We start from the raw sequence: 21,407 nt of genomic DNA on the forward strand, positions 1-21,407 counted from the left end.
TTATTGCGTTGATTGACATGGTAACGGCTCTATAGTATTGGAGAAAAGTTGAAAAAACGGACACCTCCGACGCTGTACGTTACATCGTGACGTGCCATGGCGTAACGTACAGCACCCATAAAGCAACTAATTCCGTCTTACAGCCTCTCTCCACCAGGTGTAGCACAGATCACAGTTGGACAGTTGGACAGATCGAGTGAAAAAAAGCAGTTTCCTCACACAACAGCTCTCCTTCTCACTATCACGCAACAGGTTTCACTTCCCCACCCACCGACGGAGCTCATTGCCTTCTTGAATCATGTAGAGATGGGCATCATGAAGGTCTCGTCATTAATTTTGTTGGAAAGGGGAGAAATTGTGCTTTACAATGGTATTAATATTACAGTTGATCTGGAAGTTAATTGGGCGCTAAAATAATTGTACGGACCAGCACGATGTACAAAAGTGAGTTAGTTTATGTTACCTCCCCATATGATTTGTCCTCTTCGAATAAACCTATTTTCCTCACCCTGATTTGCTTTGGGGTCTGTGTTATTAAAGATTAACATCAACTGCTAACACCGGTGACCACCTCAGCCATGATTATTTTACTGGAATGCCTTTATCTCTGTGTAATTGTGTTTAATATTTCCATACTTGAAATAAAGTTTGGAGAGCATTAGATTAGGCGCTCAACCAGTTTAAGATCCAACCCCAAAATTGTATGAGTGCTAGGAAGGAATAGGTGGGACCTATTTTTAAAATAGTCATCTGTGCCATACAACCATTACATTAAACATTTACAGTGGTTAAAACCATTATCTCTCATAGTGCCGGGCTGTTGGAGTAGAGGTTGGGGTTGGCCTTGAACTTTAAATAATGTTGATCTGAGCTGCCAACCACTGTCACCTGCTACTGTCTCTCTGTGGCCAATACCGTGTCTGCTTTCACTGACCGGCCTGTGCTCTCAGACACACCCCCGGCAATTCTCCTTGAATAGGCCCTCGCTCCTTGCGCGTGCGCGCACACACACACACACACAGACACACACACACACAGACACACACACAGACACACACACACACACACACACACACACACACACACACACACACACACACACACACACACACACACACACACACACACACACACACACACACACACACACACACACACACACACACACACACAATTCAAAAGATTCAGTTTCACACATGTGCAACAGGTGGCTCTGTGGCGCAATGGATAGCGCATTGGACTTCTAGGCTTGTGAATGCGAGGTGATTCAAAGGTTGTGGGTTCGAGTCCCACCAGAGTCGAACTTTTGAAAAAAATGGTGATACAGGAAAATGTACAAAGGAAAATAACATACTGGAAGACAAAATTATCTTAGTTAATCTTTTGACAAATTTTTGTTGTTAAAAGTATAGTATAAGATTTAGAAAGAGACTTGAGTAAGGCTAAATTCTGATATGTATATTTGGCTAAATACATATATTTCTCAACAATCTAATAAAACACTTATATTTATGTGAGCTAAATATAACATTCAGTGCCTTCGGAAAGTATGGAGACCCCTTTACTTTTTCCACATTTTGTTAGGTTACAGCCTTATTTTAAAATTGATCAAATCGTTTTTCCCCCTCATCAATGTACACACAATACCCCATAATGACAAGCAAAAACAGGTTTTTACAAATTTTAGCAAATGTATTACAAATAAAAAACTGAAATATTACATGTATATAAGTATTCATTCCCTTTACTCAGTACTTTGTTGAAGCACCTTTGGAAGCGATTACAGCCTCGTGTCTTCTTGGGTATGACACTACACGCTTGGCACTTTAGGGCTCCTGAGTGGCACAGTGGTCTAAGGCACTGCATCGCAGTGCAAAATGCATCACTACAGTCCCTGGTTTGAATCCAGGCTGTATCACATCTGTCTGTGATTGGGAGTCCCATTGTGCGGAGCACAATTTGCCAAGCGTTGTCCTGTTTAGGCTGGGGTAGGCCGTCATTGTAAATACGAATTTGTTCTTAATTGACTTGCCTAGTTAAATAAATAAAACAAAAAATAACATCTGTATTTGGGGAGTTTCTGCCATTATTCTCTGCAGATCCTTTCAAGGTCTGTCAGATTGGATGGGGAGCATTGCTGCACAGCTATTTTCAGGTCTCTTCAAAGATGTTAGATCGGGTTCAAGTCCGGGCTCTGGCTGGGCCACTCAAGGACATTCAAAGACTTGTCCCGAAGCCACTCCTGTATTGTCTTGGCTGTGTGCTTAGGTTCGTTGTCCTGTTGGAAGGCGAACGGTCGCCCCAGTCTGAGGTCCTGAGTGCTCTGGAGCTAGGTTTTCATCAAGGATCTCTCTGTCCTTTGCTCCGTTCATCTTTGCCTCGATCCTGACTAGTCTCCCAATCTGTGCTGCTGAAAAACATCTCCACAGCATGATGCTGCCACCACCATGCTTTATTGTGTAGATGGTGCCGTTTCCTCCAGACGTGACACTTGGCATTCAGGCCAAAAAGTTCAACCTTGTTTTCATCAAATGTATCCGTTTTTTAATTTGTAATAAATTTGCTAAAATTTTTCACCTTGTCATTATGGGGGATTGTGTGTAGATTGATGAGGGGAAAACAATAATTTAATACATTTTAGAATAAGGCTGTAACGTAACAAAATGTGGAAGAAGTGAAGGGGTCTGAATACTTTCCAAATGCACTGTATATTTCTCTCAGGCTTCTCCTTCAGTTTGGAAGAAATGTATTTGTTCAAAACTGTTCAACTATTGTCTTTCTCTCTCTTAGAGTCAACTACTCACCACATTTTATGCACAGCAGTGCTAGCTAGCTGTAGCTTATACTTTCAGTACTAGATTCATTCTCTGATCCTTTGATTGGGTGGACAACATGTCAGCCACACCATGTGTGTGTTTTAATCAATTCTTTTTTGACATGATTATATTTAGTATAGTTTAACCTAAAAAGGATAACTTTTTAAAAGTTTAACACATTTAATTTTTATGAAATTCAATGAGGAGGATGGTCCTCCCTTTCCTCCTCTGATGAGCCTCCACTGCCTCACAGGTAGATGATTATAGTTTTTGGACTAAAAGTGTGTGTGCAGACAGCAGTTTGTGTGAAAATGGAACCGAAATGTCCATTACATATGTTTTCCTGAAAATGCACATAAATATTGACCTTTGGAGTATTGTCTGGGACTTTGGGTTTAGCCAGCAAGGCCTCATTTAAGGACATATAACTTTTAGTCTGTACATAACATGGGAGAGTTCTAGGCAGTAAAGGGTAACTTTTTCAAGCTACAGTACTGTGAAAAAGTATTTGCCCACTTTCTAATTTTCTCTACTGTTGCATATGTTTAATACGGAATGTTATCAGATCTTCAACCAAAACCTAATATTAGATAAAGGGAACTTGAGTGAACAAATAACACAACAATTACACACCTATTTCATTAATTTCATAAACAAAGTTACGCAACACCCAATGTCCCTGTGTGAAAAAGTAATTGCCCCCTTACACTCAAAAACTGGTTGTTAGCTGCAAAAATAGAGAAAATCAGAAAAGGGGCAAATACTTTTTCACAACACTGTATTTCCACTTTGAAGCAAGTCTTGACTCATTTGAGCTTGAAATAAACAAAAATCCCAATAAACGCAATGTAACATTTGAAACAATAAAGCCAAACACCCAATGACAAAAGATAAGTTAAACATACAAAAAGAGAAGAACACACACCAGGTCCTCCTTCTCGATGCGCTGCTGCTCACGCTGCCTGTTGAGGGCACTGTGGTAGAGGCGGACAGGGGGCGGACTCCCTCATCCTCCATTGGATCTCCTACGGGAGCTACTAGTGCTGCCTGGTCGCGAGTGGGTCGAGGGGCGCGACAACTGACGCAGCAGCCTCTGGTTCTCCCAGTCGGTCTGCCGCACCTCGTCGTTGCTAAAGGAGTAGTTCTTCCTGGTACTGCCTCCACTAGGGCAGATGATGGCCAGGCAACTCCCCAGGCGACTAAGGAAGGTTTCAGAGAGAGGAGGGAGAGATGACAGAGGAGGAAACAGCAGATTAACATTTTGTTAGTTAGCCATGTCATGACTCTCCTGTGAGGATCCAAAAATCAGGTTTACAATGGATCAGCTTCTACCAGACCCCTCTCACCTGCAGAGGTGTCTGGTAGAAGGAGGGATTGATGTGGGGGTTTTGGGACAACTCACGCCCGGTCGTGAACTGTATGCAGCAGAGGACTCTTTTGGTCTTTAGTATTGGTGATTAGAATGTGGCTTTATTACAGATACTTTTTGCCACTGAAAAACTCTAACGTCCAAAAGTGAACACTGGATCAATATTCCTAACATCCGAATGTAACTAATGTCTATTTTGTGATGTAATTAAAAATGGTATAAAAATATTATAACAAAAATATTGTAACTTGAACAGTAGACACACAGTTTATGTCAGGATTTCTTCCTGAAATATCAAAGATGATTAGAGTATTGTTTTTAAGATAGGAATGTGATTTTAGATTTCTAACGAGATCATAGTTTTGATGATACTTTGCCCCAGTAAGTAGCCACCGCCAAGGGAGGTCAGAGAGCGTGTCAGCATGATTGAACAGCCCCTTTTTACCAGAGTGTATAAAGGATCAGTTGATAATTAACATATCAGACCCGAAGGACTCAAGCTGCAGCTTAGGCCTCCATAACCCTGAAAATCAACACGAGGTGAAGACGATAAGTAGCCTCTCTAACAATCAATGTTACGGCTGAGTAGCTATTCTAAAAACTGTATCTATGAAAGTGAATTTAAGTAGGACCATCCTGTTACTCTCTTCAAACCATCGTCGGCTACACTGCTCTCATTACCCCACTGGGGATCACCGACACGGCTTATTAGCTGTCTTCAGAGGACCACTCTTCCAGAACGAGTGAATGTAAACACCACCCTGTTAGCTCTGCTTTAGACTACAGTACAAGGCATTGAAGCCATGGACAACTAAGAAGGACATTGTGACCTCTTGTGGACAATCAGAGCCTTACACTTAAGAGCTCGGTGGAAGGCCCAACGGAACCCTTTTCACAAAGGCCTGGGTCGATCAGAGATAAACAACAAAGGAAGATATTCAAACACGTATAGACATAAATTATTTCTTACCCCAAACAGGCAGCAGTTCAGGGGCAAAGTATTAGGATTACCGTGAGCGTAGTTACAAGTGTATAAGTGTTGTCTCTCTTTCTTTCTCCCATTTCCCTTCTCTACTCTTCCCTCTTTTGATAAACAATCAGTCATGTTGTTGCTAGTCCGATAGGGACCTGTTTCCATCATATACGGGGCGGCAGGGTAGCCTAGTGGTTAGAGCGTTGGACTAGTAACCGGAAGGTTGGAAGTTCAAAACCCCCGAGCTGACAAGGTACAAATCTGTCATTAACCCACTGTTCCTAGGCAGTCATTGAAAATAAGAATTTGTTCTTAACTGACTTGCCTGGTTAAATAAGGGTAAAAAAAATAAAAAAAACATTACGTTTCTAATCAATAACCTATACGGTGTGTATCCTGTGTTATTAGTTAGTTAGTTAGTTAGTAAATAAATAATTAAATCAATTTGTGTGGTACGGAATGATCAGTAAAGCTGCCGTTTGTGCAGATGCAATGAGTATGCGACATTCATAATTTTGAGACTGATATGAGGTAACGAGTGTTTCTTATTAGGTGCCTCATTTAAGCCCGTTTGCCTCCGTTTGGTTTGTAGTGAATTCAACCCAGGTGTTTCACTGCTGAGCTGGGACAAATAGCTGGACCCTGTCCGAATACTCTTAAAATGCATTCTTCTTTCCTCTCTTCCTTGAAGTAACCACTGGGAATGCGTAGAAAGCCGGGCAGTACAGAAGCTCTCTCCAGGAGCCGGATTGAGAACGACTAGCCTAAGCCAGCTAGACAAGAACAAGTCGTAATCCTACCATGTCCACAAAGTGAGAGGGCTCAGAGGAGCAGCTCTCCCCACTGCTGTAGCGCTCATCCGTCTCTGACTCGGATGAAGTAGAAGACAGGGACAAGCTCCTGTGTCGGAGCTTCCTGACAGGCTTCTTGCCGTGTCTCATTAGGTACGGGTTTCAACCTTGGGTTAACACAAGATAAAGTCACGAAACAAAGGCTTCCAAAATCCAACTGAATTATATGGCAGTCTAGATAAGAACACAACCTGGTAAACAGAGGATGTGAATGCCTTTAGTTTTGTCTGTATTTTGTGATTTTTTATTTTGCCTGCATATTGGAACACTATACTGTTGATTTAATGTATTGTAATGCACAGGTGTCAAAATCATTCCATGGAGGGCCGAGTGTCTGCAGGTTTTCGCTCCTCCCTTATACTTGATTGATCAATTAACCCTATCAGCCCTGAAGCCCCAGCAAAAATTGGCTTTCCATTTATCTGACTTTCATTTATCTGCATGTCCAGCCCCTATAATTAGCCTCACAATTAAGTGTTTTACCATTGTATTTGCAGGACAACCAGGGATACAAGTAGAACACAAAACAATTCGACATAAACAGTTGCATTCATGAGTTTTATTGACAAATGTCAAAATAAATAAATACGTCTCAGTGGCAAATTAATATCCAACTGTGTAGAGTTTGGAGTTTTTGACAGCAACTAAGTGACCTTATTACAGTATTATAGACACTATGTTATGGGATATCCTATGATCTTCTATGTAGGAGACCCCATTTCCTTCTAACAACTCATGTGTAGCTTGTGAGCATCATAAGGTAAAACATGTTACATGTGCATGTTTGTGAGAGTATCAGAGTAGATAGCTTTTAATAGTTAGTATCTCAAACCATTAAGACTTCACAGACGTTTTTGTAAAAAGACCCGGCCCCGGTCCCCTTAAGGATCCACCTTTGTCTCACAAACGCTGCTCTACTTCAGCCCCCGTTAATCAGAGACATATGAGCAAGGCACCCCCAACAACAACTGGTCACGCCCTGACCTTAGAGATCCTTTTTATGTCTCTATTTTGTTTGGTCAGGGCGTGAGTTGGGGTGGGCATTCTATGTTGTGGGTTCTATGTGTTCTATTTCTATGTGTTTGGCCGGGTGTGGTTCTCAATCAGAGGCAGCTGTCTATCGTTGTCTCTGATTGAGAACCATACTTAGGTAGCCTTTTCCCACCTGTGTGTTGGGTAGTTGTTTTCTGTTTTGTGTCTTTCTGCACCTGACAGGACTGTTTCGGTTATCATTCATTCTCTTTGTTATTTTTGTTATTTCAGTGTTCAGTTCTAATAAAGTATGAACACGTACCATGCTGCGTTTTGGTCCTCTCCTTCCAACAGCAGTTACATGCCCCCCGGGCACCGATGATGTGGATGTCGATTAAGGCAGCCCCACGTACCTCTCTGATTAAGAATTGGTATCTTCGGATGCAGAAGAAATAGACACTTCCAATGGTCAAACTCAGAAGGCTATAGTTCAAACACAAAATGTTTAAAAGGGGATATAAGTCCAAAATGCACCAGCATGACAGTGGAACTCATTGAGTTAAGGTCACTAATTAGTTAAGAACTCCCCTCACCTGAAATGAGTTTGACACCCCTGCATAATGTTACATGCCTGTTTGCTGCTACAGTTGAAGTCGGACGTTTACATACTGTCACGCCCTGGCCATAGAGAGGCTTTTTATTCTCTATTTTGGTTAGGCCAGGGTGTGACTAGGATGGGCATTCTATGTCCTTTTTCCTATGTTTTGTATTTCTATGTCTTGGCCTGGTATGGTTCTCAATCAGGGACAGCTGTCTATCGTTGTCTCTGATTGAGAACCATACTTAGGGTACCCTTTTCCCCCACCTGTTTTGTGGGGAGTTAACTTTGTCTTTGTTCAGGGCACATAGCCCAAAGCTTCACGGTTTGCGTTGTTCTTTGTTTTGTCGGTGTCATTTTCAATAAAGAGAGAATGTACGCTTATCATGCTGCACCTTGGTCCAGTCCTTCAGCCAGCCGTGACACATACACTTAGGTTGGAGTCATTAAAACTTGTTTTTCAACCACTCCACAAATTTCTTGTTAACAAACTATAGTTTTGGCAAGACGGTTAAGACATCTACTTTGTGCATGACAGAAGTACATTTTTAAATATTGTTTACAGACAGATTATTTCACATATAATTCACTGCATCACAATTCCAGCGGGTCAGAAATTAACACACACTAAGTTGACTGTGGCTTTAAACAGCTTGGAAAATTCCAGAAATTGGTGTCATGACTTTAGAAGCTTCTGATGGGCTAATTGACATAATTTGAGTCAATTTGAGGTGTACCTATGGATGTATTCCAAGGCCTACCTTCAAACTCAGTGCCTATATGCTTGACATCATGGGAAAATCTAAAGAAATCAGCCAAGACATCAGAAAAAAATTGTAGACATCCACAAGTCTGGATCCTCCTTGGGAACAATTTCCAAAGGCCTGAAGGTACCACATTCATCTGTACAAACAACAGTCCGCAAGTATAAACACCATGGGACCACACAGCCATCATACCACTCAGGAAGGAGACACGTTCTGTTTCCTAGAGATGAACGTATTTGGTGCGAAAAGTGCAAATCAATCCCAGAACAACAGCAAAAGACCTTGTGAAGATGCTGGAGGAAACAGTTACAAAAGTATCTATATCCACAGTAAAACGAGTCCTATATCAACATAACCTGAAAGGCAGCTCAGCAAGGAAGAAGCCACTGCTTCAAAACTGCTATGAAAAAATCCAGCCTACAATTTGCAACTGCACATGGGGACAAAGATCGTACTTTTTGGAGAAATGTCCTCTGGTCTGACGAAACAAAAATAGAACAGTTTGGCTATAATGATCATCGTTATGTTCGGAGGAAAAAGGGGGACGCTTGCAAGCCGAAGAACACCATCCCAACCTTGAAGCACGGGGGTGGCAGCATCATGTTGTGGGGGTGCTTTGCTGCAGGAGGGACTGGTGCACTTCACAAAATAGATGTCATCATGAGAATGGGAAATTATGTGGATATATTGAAGCAGCATCTCAAGACATCAGTCAGGAAGTTAAAGCTTGATCGCAAATGGGTCCTCCAAATGGATAATGACCCCAAGCATACTTCCAAAGTTGTGGCAAAATGGCTTAAGGACAACAAAGTCAAGGTATTGGAGTGGCCATAACAACACCCTGACCTCAACCCTACAGAAAATTTGTGGGCATAACTGAAAAAGCGTGTGCGAACAAGGAGGCCTACAAACCTGACTCAGTTACACCAGCTCTGTCAGGAGGAATGGGTCAAAATTCATCCAACTTATTGTTGGAAGCTTGTGGAAGGCCACCCGAAACGTTTGACAATTTAAAGGCAATGCTACCAAATACTAATTGAGTGTATGTAAACTTTTGACCCACTGGGAATGCGATGAAAGAAATAAAAGCTGAAATAAATAATCCTCTCTACTATTATTCTGACATTTCACAATTTTTAAATAAAGTGGTGATCCTAACTGATCTAAAACAGGGAATATTTTACTAGGATTAAATATCAGGAATTGTGAAAAACTGAATTTAAATGTGTTTGGCTAAGGTGTATGTAAACTTCCGACTTCAACTGTATATTGGCCAGGCCTCCTTTGGAAAATACATTTTTAATCTCAATGGTAATTTATAAATAATAAATAGATAAAATAATAAATACATGAAGATAAGAAATTGTATGGCTCATTTACATTTTGAGATAAGGATTCCTAAATAATTAGGAAATAAATAATACAATTTTGGAACCTTTGACCCGGTGGCCTCCCTGAATCTTCCTCGCTTTCATCTTGGCTCTGGTGATAGCCATCTTCATCATTATCTGCTCCTCTGCCAATGACGCCGTGCGGATGTCGCTGGAGCTCTTGGAGTTGATGCTAGATTCCTCCTTTGCACCGCTGTCCCCATTCACCACCGACTAGACAGGTAAGTGAATATAGTTTAGAACTACTACAAATATTATAACAGACCATGGTTAGACATGTTTTTATTAATCAGCTCCCTGGTCATGGAACTCTATTCAAACCTTTGATGGACATGTTTTTGAAAGTGATTGCCACTAAGAACATGAATGATGAGGATCACATTTTATGTGACTACTGTTTGTTCTAAATCTGTACTGTATTGTATAAAAAGAATTGGAATTCTTATGGACATCTTTAGGATTAAATCATATATCTTTATTTCGAATTTCAAATAATGATGCTTCCTTGACATTGATTTGGCCTCAATCCCAAAGGACCCCAAGCCTGGGCAGTTGTATTGAGTCAAAGTGGCGTAAAGTAGAATGACGAAGCCACACAGACTTTAAAAAAATATATACATATTTAACTTGGCCTACCCTAACCCGGACGACGCTGGGCCAATTGTGCGCCACCCAATGGGACTCCCAATCACGGCCGGATGTGAAACAGCCTGAATCAAACCAGGGTCTGTAGTGACGGTTCTAGCACTGAGATGCAGTGCCTTTGATCGCTGCGCCACTCGGGAGTCCCTAAGAATAAAGTACTCGTTGCCCTTTCCTTGTGACTTTACCTTGACCTGGGTAAAGGGATGGGAAAAAGTCAAGAGAAAGGGTCAAATACGACAGTGGTTATTTTCATCAGACTATCATTGACCATGCCTTTCTTACAGCCATTCACCAAATAGCCTCACCATTATCATGCCTACCTCTGATTTAATGGAAGATATGCTAGAAGACCAGCTGCTCCTGTCTTCGGCCTCAAAGCCATGACCCTTCTCCTCGGTTCTCGGTTGAGGTATCACCACCGGACCTCTCTGTACCACTACGTTGCTCTCTGTGGAGCCTCCGGCTGGATGTCTGGCTCCTTTCTAGCCTCAGAGCTTATTTCACTCTTTCTTTCGCTCTTTGCTGATGCTGTCACAATCACAGTCGCTGTTGAAAAACGAGTGATCCACTTCGCCCTCCAGTTCTTTGGGGCTGTACATAACAGGTGTCTTCTTCAGCACTCTGGTCGAGAACTGAAGAGAGATAACGGGTCATTTTTTTATATTCGATATTCTCAGCTGGTTAATACTTCATTTAAATTCCAAAACAGTAGCCTATAGGGGACCCTTCAATCATCAATAATTTACATATTTAATCAAACTAGCATTAGCAATGTTTAGGCTATATGCAATTGCATTTGTTGACAAACTGCTTCTTACAATCTAGCTACCTACATAGTGTTAGCTACAGTAGCTAGCTAACTGTGAGTCTAAACCGAGTCTAAAAAGCACTTTTACAGTACCCAATGCCAAATGCATTTAGCTATTTTATTTGACGACAGGATAATGCATATATAGTAGCACTTAATTGCAGGTTTTATTGATCAAGTAAAACATCCACATTTCTAATGGCAGAGCTAGTAAAACAGTCCATGGGTGTACGGTAACAAGATGTGGAAGTTCCTTGATATCACTAACGTTAGCTAGTTACTGTTAAGCTAGCTAACGTTAGTAGTTACCTAGCTAGTAGAAAGACACTTTTACAGTCAGCACCAAAAGTAACCAAGGCATTCTGGCAAAGTTATTTTATTTCACTACAAGACACTGCATATAACACTTCAGTGCAGGCTAGATTGATGGGGAAAACCAGTAGTAGCTTGCTAGCTCAAGTAAAACATCCACATCTCAAATGGAAGCGTTAGCTAGCATAAAGACAGACAGTTAACTTTATTGTAACGCTATCAAGTCAGTATCCTACAAAAGACCGTATCAAGTCAGCTGATCCTTGACCAGCAATATCTGCTAACGTCAGCCACGTAACTAGCTAGCTACAATAAAGCACACTAGCTATGTTTTATTTTACGACCTTGCCTGGCATGCACGCTAAATGTATGACTCGATACAAATCGGTTGCTTAACATTAATTAGCTAGCTTTGTTTTTTAGTCCATTCCATTATAACCAAGCAGTCTCCCTGTAACGTTACTTTAAATGGCATATTGAAAGTAGTTTGCTAACATTACATGAAACGATGCGATGCTAGACTAAATATGTGTGGGTTGAATAGCTACTGTAACTAAGAAACGTCTTCTTTTAGTGTAGCTTTCCGGTGTTGTGCCGGAAAAACGCCCCCCTGACAGAATCGCCCCCCCTTCGCGTGAACGCGCACGCACACAATTCTTCATTGCTGCGACTTGCCTGCTAGTTTGAGATTTCTGATCACGTTAGGCTGCGTTTCATTAGATTTTTTATATCGGTTAATAATGACTGCAGCTTTCGATTTGGTATTTGTTTAAGGTGTATTAGTCTATAAATAAATGTTTTTGCCAAAATTGGTCATCTGTCCTATGTTTTATTCGACTAGTAGTTCTGAAATGTTTATTGCTTGCCCACATTTTACTCCCTCCTCTATAGTTAATATAACACACATTCATGAATGATTCATTTCGGTTGCCTATCCTGATGTGAAGTTTGTTCTATTGAAAGTACTTGACTCTGATGTGTGCCACAGAAAGTATTTGACTAGCCACAAAATTAAGGAAATTAGAAGTGGTGTGGGTTTCAGCGAAGGCCATTTTCTTGACTGCCGACCCCCCCCCCCCCCCTTCTAATTTCCTTAGTATTTGACTCTAGCCACAACATTTTCTATAGAACAGGTGTTGTAAATGACATCGCCGAAGTCAAGGATCGGTAGGATAGTCCGTTTTACGAGAGTATGTTTGGCAGCATGAATGAAGGAGGCTTTGTTGCGAAATAGGAAGCCGATTCTAGAATTAACTTTGATTTGGAGATGCTTAATGTGAGTCTGGAAGGAGAGTTTAGAGTCTAGCCAGACACCTAGGTATTTATAGTTGTCCACATATTCTAAGTCAGAACCGTCCAGAGTAGTGATGCTAGTCGGGCAGGCAGCAATCGGTTGAAGAGCATGCATTTAGTTTTACTAGCATTTAAGAGCAGTTAGAGGCCACGGAAGGAGTGTTGTATCGCGTTGAAGTACGTTTGGTGGTTTGTTAACACAGTGTCCAAAGAAGGGCCAGATGTATACAGAATAGTGTCGTCTGCATAGAGGTGGATCGAAGAATCACCCGCAGCAAGAGCGACATCATACAGAGAAAAGAGTCGGCCTGAGAATTGAACCCTGTGGCACCCCATAGAGACTGTCAGAGGTCCGGACAACAAGCCCTCCAATTTGACACACTGAACTCTATCTGAAAAGTAGTTAGTGAACCAGGCGAGGCAGTCATTAGAGAAACCAAGGCTATTGAGTCTGCCGATAAGAATACGGTGATTGACAGAGTCGAAAGCCTTGGCCAGGTCGATGAAGACAGCTGCACAGTACTGTCTTTCATCAATGGCAGTTATGATATCGTTTAGGACCTTTAGCGTGGCTGAGGTGCATCCGTGACCAGCTCGGAAACCAGAGTGCATAGCAGAGAAGGTACGGTGGGATTCGAAATGGTCAGTGATCAGTTTGTTCACTTGGCTTTCGAAGACTTTAGAAAGGCAGGGCAGGATGGATATAGGTCTGTAACAGTTTGGGTCTAGAGTGTCTCCCCCTTTGAGGAGGGGGATGACCGAGGCCGCCTTCAAATCTTTAAGAATCTCAGACGATACAAAAGAGAGGTTGAATAGGCTAGTAATAGGGGTTGCAACAATGTCGGAGGATCATTTTAGGAAGAGAGGATCCAGATTGTCTGGCCCAGCTGATTTGTACGGATCCAGATTTTGCAGCTCTTTCAGAACATCAGCAGTCTGGATTTAAGTGAAGGAGAAGCAGGGGGGGGGGTGGCTTGGGCCAGTTGCTGCGGGAGGTGCAGAGCTGTTGGCCGGGGTTGGGGTAGCCAGGTGGAAAGCATGGCCAGCTGTAGAGAAATGCTTCTTGAAATTCTCGATTATCATGGATTTATCGGTGGTGACAGTGTTTCTCCATGGACTTTACAGTGTCCCAAAACTTTTTGGAAATAGTGCTGCAGGATGCAAATTTCTGTTTGATAAAGCTAGCCTTTGCTTTCCAACCTGACTGTGTGTATTGGTTCCTGACTTCACTGAAAGGGACTATCGCAGGGACTTTTCGAAGCTAGTGCAGTACGCCACAGGGTGTTTTGTGCTGGTCAAGGGCAGTCAAGTCTGGAGTGAACCAAGGGGTATATCTGTTCTTAGTTCAAACATATTCTATTTTTATTTACAATAAAAGTGACTCCAAAATGACACAATACATTATTTACCATTCATTTACAAAACAAACCGTAAATGCATTCAAGTTTGTAGTCACAAGCTTGATGTAATCATTGCGTGCTAGGGATATAGGACCAAATATTCAACTTTTGACTACTTTAACACATAAGTGAATTTGTCCCAATAATTTTGGTCCCTTAAAATGCAGGGACTATGTACAAAAAGTGCTGGAACTTATTTTGGGCCAGAACTGCTGAAAAGGAATGTCCAAACATGCTGGTATGCGGTCCTCACAGTTTTGCTTCAGGCCTGTATATGGCTGGGTTAGTATACTTTACTAACCCAGGCAGAATAAATGGACCCATGGTTTCAGATATGGTCTGCTACAGTAAAGCAGCTCAAGGAGCTTTCTAGTGATGAAGCTATGTAGAGTAACTACATATCTACGATATTTGTACTTACGCTGCAGATGTGGTATAACATTTTTTTTTAAACATGACATTTCAGCATCATACACTATTGTTTACAGTGATTACTTCCGGAGCCGACAGAGATGGCCGCCTCACTTCGCGTTCCTAGGAAACTATGCATTTTTGTATTTATTTTTAACCTGTTATTTCTTACATTGGTACCCCAGGTCATCTTAGGGGAAACGAAGCGGTCTTCTGGTCAGACTCCGGAGACGGGCATATCGTGCACTACTCCCTAGCATTCTTCTCACCAATGTCCAGTCTCTTGACAACAAGGTTGATGAAATCCAAGCAAGGGTAGCATTCCAGAGGGACATCAGAGACTGTAACGTTCTTTGCTTCACGGAAACATGGCTCACTGGAGAGACGCTATCGGAGTCGGTGCAGCCAGCTGGTTTCTCCACGCATCGCGCCGACAGAAACAAACATCTTTCTGGTAAGAAGAGAGGCGGGGGCGTATGCTTTATGGTTAACGAGACGTGGTGTGGCCACAACAACATACAGGAACTCAAGTCCTTCTGTTCACCTGATTTAGAATTCCTCACAATCAAATGTCGACCGCATTATCTACCAAGGGAATTCTCTTCGATTATAATCACAGCCGTATATATTCCCCCCCAAGCAGACACATCGATGGCTCTGAACGAACTTTATTTGACTCTTTGCAAACTGGAATCCATATATCCTGAGGCTGCATTCATTGTAGCTGGGGATTTTAACAAGGCTAATCTGAAAACAAGACTCCCTAAATTGTATCAGCATATCGATTGCGCATCCAGGGCTGGAAAAACCTTGGATCATTGCTACTCTAACTTCCGCGACGCATATAAGGCCCTGCCCCGCTCTCCTTTCGGAAAAGCTGACCACGACTCCATTTTGTTGATCCCTGCCTACAGACAGAAACTAAAACAAGAAGCTCCCACTCTGAGGTCTGTTCAATGCTGGTCCGACCAATCTGATTCCACACTCCAAGACTGCTTCCATCACGTGGACTGGGATATGTTTCGTATTGCGTCAGACAACAACATTGACGAATATGCTGATTCGGGGAGCGAGTTCATTAGAACGTGCGTTGAAGATGTCGTTCCCATAGCAACGATTAAAACATTCCGAAACCAGAAACCGTGGATTGATGGCAGCATTCGCGTGAAACTGAAAGCGCGAACCACTGCTTTTAATCAGGGCAAGGTGACTGGAAACATGACCGAATACAAACAGTGTAACTATTCCCTCCGCAAGGCAATCAAACAAGCTAAGCCTCAGTATAGAGACAAAGTAGAATTTCAATTCAACGGCTCAGACACAAGAGGTATGTGGCAGGGTCTACAGTCAATCACGGATTACAAAAAGAAAACCAGCCCTGTCACGGACCAGGATGTCTTGCTCCCAGGCAGACTAAATAACTTTTTTGCCTGCTTTGAGGATAATACAGTGCCACTGACACTGCCTGCAACCAAAACATGCGGACTCTCCTTCACTGCAGCCGACGTGAGGGAAACATTTAAACATGTCAACCCTCGCAAGGCTGCAGGCCCAGACGGCATCCCCAGCCGCGCCCTCAGAGCATGCGCAGACCAGCTGGCTGGTGTGTTTACGGACATATTCAATCAATCCCTATCCCAGTCTGTTGTTACCACATGCTTCAAGAGGGCCACCATTGTTCCTGTTCCCAAGAAAGCTAAGGTAACTGAGCTAAACGACTACCGCCCCGTAGCACTCACTTCCGTCATCATGAAGTGCTTTGAGAGACTAGTCAAGGACCATATCACCTCCACCCTACCTGACACCCTAGACCCACTCCAATTTGCTTACCGCCCAAATAGGTCCACAGACGATGCAATCTCAACCACACTGCACACTGCCCTAACCCATCTGGACAAGAGGAATACCTACGTGAGAATGCTGTTCATCGACTACAGCTCGGCATTTAACACCATAGTGCCCTCCAAGCTCGTCATCAAGCTCGAGACCCTGGGTCTCGACCCCGCCCTGTGCAACTGGGTACTGGACTTCCTGACGGGCCGCCCCCAGGTGGTGAGGGTAGGCAACAACATCTCCACCCCGCTGATCCTCAACACTGGGGCCCCACAAGGGTGCGTTCTGAGCCCTCTCCTGTACTCCCTGTTCACCCACGACTGCGTGGCCACGCACGCCTCCAACTCAATCATCAAGTTTGCGGACGACACAACAGTGGTAGGCTTGAATACCTGGGACCGAGAGACTGAAAAACAGCTTCTATCTCAAGGCCATCAGACTGTTAAACAGCCACCACTAACATTGAGTGGCTGCTGCCAACACACTGACTCAACTCCAGCCACTTTAATAATGGGAATTGATGGGAAATGATGTAAAATATATCACTAGCCACTTTAAACAATGCTACCTAATATAATGTTTACATGCCCTACATTATTCATCTCATATGTATACTTATATACTGTACTCTCTATCATCTACTGCATCTTTATGTAATACATGTATCACTAGCCACTTTAACTATGCCACTTTGTTTACATACTCATCTCATATGTATATACTGCACTCAATACCATCTGCTGTATCTTGCCTATACCGCTCTGTACCATCACTCATTCATATATCTTTATGTACATATTCTTTATCCCCTTACTCTTGTGTCTATAAGGTAGTAGTTTTGGAATTGTGAGCTAGATTACTTGTTGGTTATTACTGCATTGTCGGAACTAGAAGCACAAGCATTTCGCTACACTCGCATTAACATCTGCTAACCATGTGTATGTGACAAATAAAATTGGATTTGATTTGATAATATTTTGTTTATTTGATAGACCGATACAATACAAACATTGCTGAGCTTAAAATTCTAAATTCTTTTAATTTAATGCATCACATTTTATGCCTCCTGATATTTTAATCTTCAAGTCAACAGTAGCAAGCACGTAGAGACCCAATGTAATGATACTTTTTTACCATTATTCCCAATGGGAATTCAAATGTTTTAATTATTCCCAATGAAATGTATCGGTTATTACAAATATATAATTACTATTTTATCATGTTATTGTTTTAGTAAATACCTGGTCATTTATCTACCGTAAAATAAAGTGCTACTGGTTTTCCTATAGAATAGTCCCGTAAGTGAAAACCCCACCCATCTGGCACATCAGGCAGGCTCAAGAAAATTCTATTTCAACACAGGTCTGATCAGCAGAGGGCAGCTTTGCTGTGCTGATAGAACACAAGTCCATTTTGGGCTGGGACAAACTCTAGACAGTGTTTTGTAATATGGTGCAGTACATTCAACCCAATAAATTATTTATGCTTGGTGAAATAAATGAAAAACTGAAAGTCCTGGATGTCCTTAAAATGCAGAGAGTAGATTTTCTGCACTGCGTTTTTTGGAAGTACCATTTGCACAGCAGTGTGTCCAGGGTGAAGGGAGTTGATACTTGATTTAGAAATTGTTTAACTTGTAGTTTGACCCGTTCAGTGCTGAGGGTTAACCTGGCAGATAAGTTGTTTGGTGCACAGAACAGGGCTGTCGATTCCTAAATGTGAGTGTGAACTCCCTCCGTCTGGGACATGCTGCAGTACAAATCAAAGATACTTATGAAAGCACAGTGCAGGAGAGTCAGTACTGTGCATAGTGTTAATGCACACTGACAATAAACTCTAATAGAGCAATAAGATATTGCCACCGACCTGTATTCATCTCTCAGATGGTAAACAATAAAATAAAAGTGGCTTAACCATATCAAAATTACCTTTGTAATTTAACATAGAGCCACCCCTCCCACCAAGCAGCCACCCTGGCCTAACTCACAATGAGAGAGATGGAGGCAGATTGGAGTGGATTGACCAGAATAGAAATATTCATCCCCTCTCGATGAGCCAGCTGGCTTGTGCCAATAACAGCCTCACACATCATCACATAATTTCCCCAAACAATCCAGTTTAATTGCCATGTCACTGACTGTAGTCTCTGTAGCGCATAACAAACAGGCGCTCGAGTGGCCTGGGGACCAGAGTTGGATGCTTAACCCTGAACTGCTGTTGTGATTCATTTGGCACCACACCTTCTTAAAACTTTCCCTTATTGAAAGCCAATTATAAGACGAATTGCATGAGAGCTAAGATCATTTTCTGGCACCACTACAATCATGTCTGTGTTGCGTATGTATACAATGATCAGTAGCTTGTGAACTGGTTAGTTGTCAAAAAGGGACATTTCTCCGAAAAGTACGATCTTTGTCCCCATGTGCAGTTTCAAACAGTAGTCTGGCTTTTTAATAGCAGTTTTGGAGCAGTGGCTTCTTCCTTGCTGAGCAGCCTTACAGGTTATGTCGATATAGGACTCAATTTACTGTGGATATAGATACTTTTGTACCTCTGTCCTCCAGCATCTTCACAATGTCCTTTGCTGTTGTTCTGGGATTGATTTGCACTTTTTGCACCAAAGTACCTTCATCTCTAGGAGACAGAATGCGTCTCGTTCCTGAGCGGTATGATGGCTGCATGGTTCCATGGTGTTTATACTTGCGTACTATTGTTTGTACAGATGAAAGTGGTACCTTCAGGCGTTTGGAAATTGCTCCCAAGGATGAACCAGACCATTTTTTTCCTGAGGTCTTGGGTGATTTCTTTTGATTTTCCCATGATGTCAAGTAAAGAGGTACTGAGTTTGAAGGTAGGTCTTGAAATACATCCACAGGTATACCTCCAATTGACTCAAATGATGTCAATTAGCCTATCAGAAGATTCTAAAGCCATGACATCCTTTTCTGGAATTTTCCAAGCTGTTTAAAGGCACAGTCAACTTAGTGTATGTAAACTTCTGACCCACTGGAATTGTGATACAGTGAATTATACGTGAAATAATCTGTCTGTAAACAATTGTTGGAAAAATTACTTGTGTCATGCACAAAGTAGATGTCCTATCTGACTTGCCAAAACTATAGTTTGTTAACAAAAACATTTGTGGAGTGGTTGAAAAACGAGTTTTAATGAGTCCAACCTAAGTATATGTACACTTCTGACTTCAACTGTAACTATGTGTGGGTACAACCAGACATGGGCTCACCTCAACATTAAAGAATTTGTTAGGTCTGAATGTATTTGATCAACAATCAATTTCAGTATCTGAGAATAACAAGTGTGGAAGTCTGTGTTAGAGCTATTGCAATGTCAATAATATGATTGTGTTGCCAGCCACATACAACAGAGTTTCCTGAAACACTGAATATGTGAATGTTGTGTTCTTTCCAATGTACAGGTTTTGCGTACCCGAAGAATTATCTTGACACAATCACACAGGACGAGACTGAGCATCTAAGGCAGCATTCATCTGATGAAGAGGATTTCTTCTCATCACTGACAAACAATCGGTCAGAAGGTACAGGGGAGCTGGATGGGTGTCTTGCTATTCCATCGGACAAAATGTATTTACTTTTTTTTGTTTCCGTACATAAAGAAGTTGTCCCTCAAACTCAACACAGGCCTGCCTGCATCTGCCGCCTGTGAACGTCTTTTCAGCTGTGCTGGAATAGTCTACACTGCAAAGCGGGCCAGGATAGACTCAATTAAATTAGAAAATCAGCTCCTACTGAAACTGAATGGCAACTTCAGAGAGAAGTGAAGTGAGTTAAGTGTTCGATATGCCTTTTGAATATTCATTTGAACCTTTGTGTATGTAAAGTTGAAGATGTAATATTAAAATCAGCTGTGCTGGATCTTATCTTGTTGGTTATTTTCTGGTGTTTTATGGAACATTTACCCTGTCAAGCATTATATGTAAATGATATTACATATACAGTAGTATATAGAAAAATATAAAAAAATATATAAAAAATGTTGATATTCATTTGTTTGTGAAGCTTGCATTCAATTGGCACACCCTTTTCACATGAACTTCCATTCTTGTAAAAGGAGAAAAAAAATAAACATCAAAATTGAAATAGCAAATTATTTTAGAAGTAGTAACATTTACTCTTGAGTACTTTTTAAATGTGCTACTTTTTACTTTTACTTTAGTAGTTTTTTTTTACACTTGTACTTTTACCTCTACTTGATTACAATTTCATTAAAGTAACAGTAGTTCTACTTGAGTAGGATTTTACAGGACTTGTCTGTACTTGGCTTCACAATTTATTTTTTTGACAACTTTTCACAACATTCCTAAAGAAAATGTTGTACTTTTTACTCCATACATTTTCCCAGACACCTAAAAGTACTCGTTACATTTTGAATACTTAGCAGGACATTGCCTAATTCCCATACAAATCAAGAGAACATCCCTGGGCATCCCGACTGCCACTGATCTGGCAGACTCACTAAACACATGCTTTGTTTGTAAATGATGTCTGAGTGTTATGTCGGAGCATGCCCCTGGCTATCCGTAAATGTTTAAAAAAAACAATAAAATGATGCTGTCTAGTTTGCTTTATATAAGGAATTTGACATTTTTATACTTTTACTTTTAGTTATATTTTAGCAATTCCATTTACTTTTGAAACTTAAGTATATTTTAAACCAAATACTTTTAGACTTTTACTCAAGTAGGGTTTTACATGACTTTCACTGTTATTTGAGTAATGTTCTATTAAGGTATATTTACTTTTACTCAAGTATGACAATTGGGTACTTTTCCACCACTGATAGTGTCTTTCTCAAAACGCATTTGAGGAGAAGATTCTAGGTTCCACCACTTGGATCTTTTCCTCAAATGTGTTTTGAGGAAGAGGCAATTAATCAAGGATTCGAGGAATCAAGAAACATTTGAGATTCACCCCATTTTAGTTTCCTTTC

The 21,407-nt window shown here is 41.4% G+C and overlaps 2 long non-coding RNA genes and 1 other non-coding gene across 3 annotated transcripts; 2 read left to right on the forward strand and 1 right to left on the reverse strand.

Annotated features, from left to right (window-relative positions):
- The first annotated feature begins 1,209 nt into the window (after positions 1 to 1,209).
- trnar-ucu (transfer RNA arginine (anticodon UCU)) lies at positions 1,210 to 1,301 on the forward strand. Its single transcript is given in 2 exon segments — positions 1,210 to 1,246; positions 1,266 to 1,301. It is a non-coding gene; the product is annotated as a tRNA-Arg (tRNA).
- Positions 1,302 to 3,506: 2,205 nt separating this feature from the next.
- LOC109893861 (uncharacterized) lies at positions 3,507 to 10,420 on the reverse strand. The gene is made up of 4 exons (XR_002255791.2): positions 10,374 to 10,420; positions 9,782 to 9,950; positions 7,304 to 7,464; positions 3,507 to 4,015 (listed from the first exon to the last, which is right to left on the reverse strand). It is a non-coding gene; the product is annotated as an uncharacterized LOC109893861 (long non-coding RNA).
- Positions 10,421 to 10,923: 503 nt separating this feature from the next.
- LOC116374675 (uncharacterized) lies at positions 10,924 to 20,332 on the forward strand. Its single transcript, XR_004210556.1, has 2 exons — positions 10,924 to 11,031; positions 19,876 to 20,332. It is a non-coding gene; the product is annotated as an uncharacterized LOC116374675 (long non-coding RNA).
- Positions 20,333 to 21,407: the final 1,075 nt, after the last annotated feature.

The sequence above is a fragment of the Oncorhynchus kisutch genome, linkage group LG7 (genome assembly GCF_002021735.2).
Source record: "Oncorhynchus kisutch isolate 150728-3 linkage group LG7, Okis_V2, whole genome shotgun sequence".
Classification (NCBI taxonomy): Eukaryota; Metazoa; Chordata; class Actinopteri; order Salmoniformes; family Salmonidae; genus Oncorhynchus; species Oncorhynchus kisutch.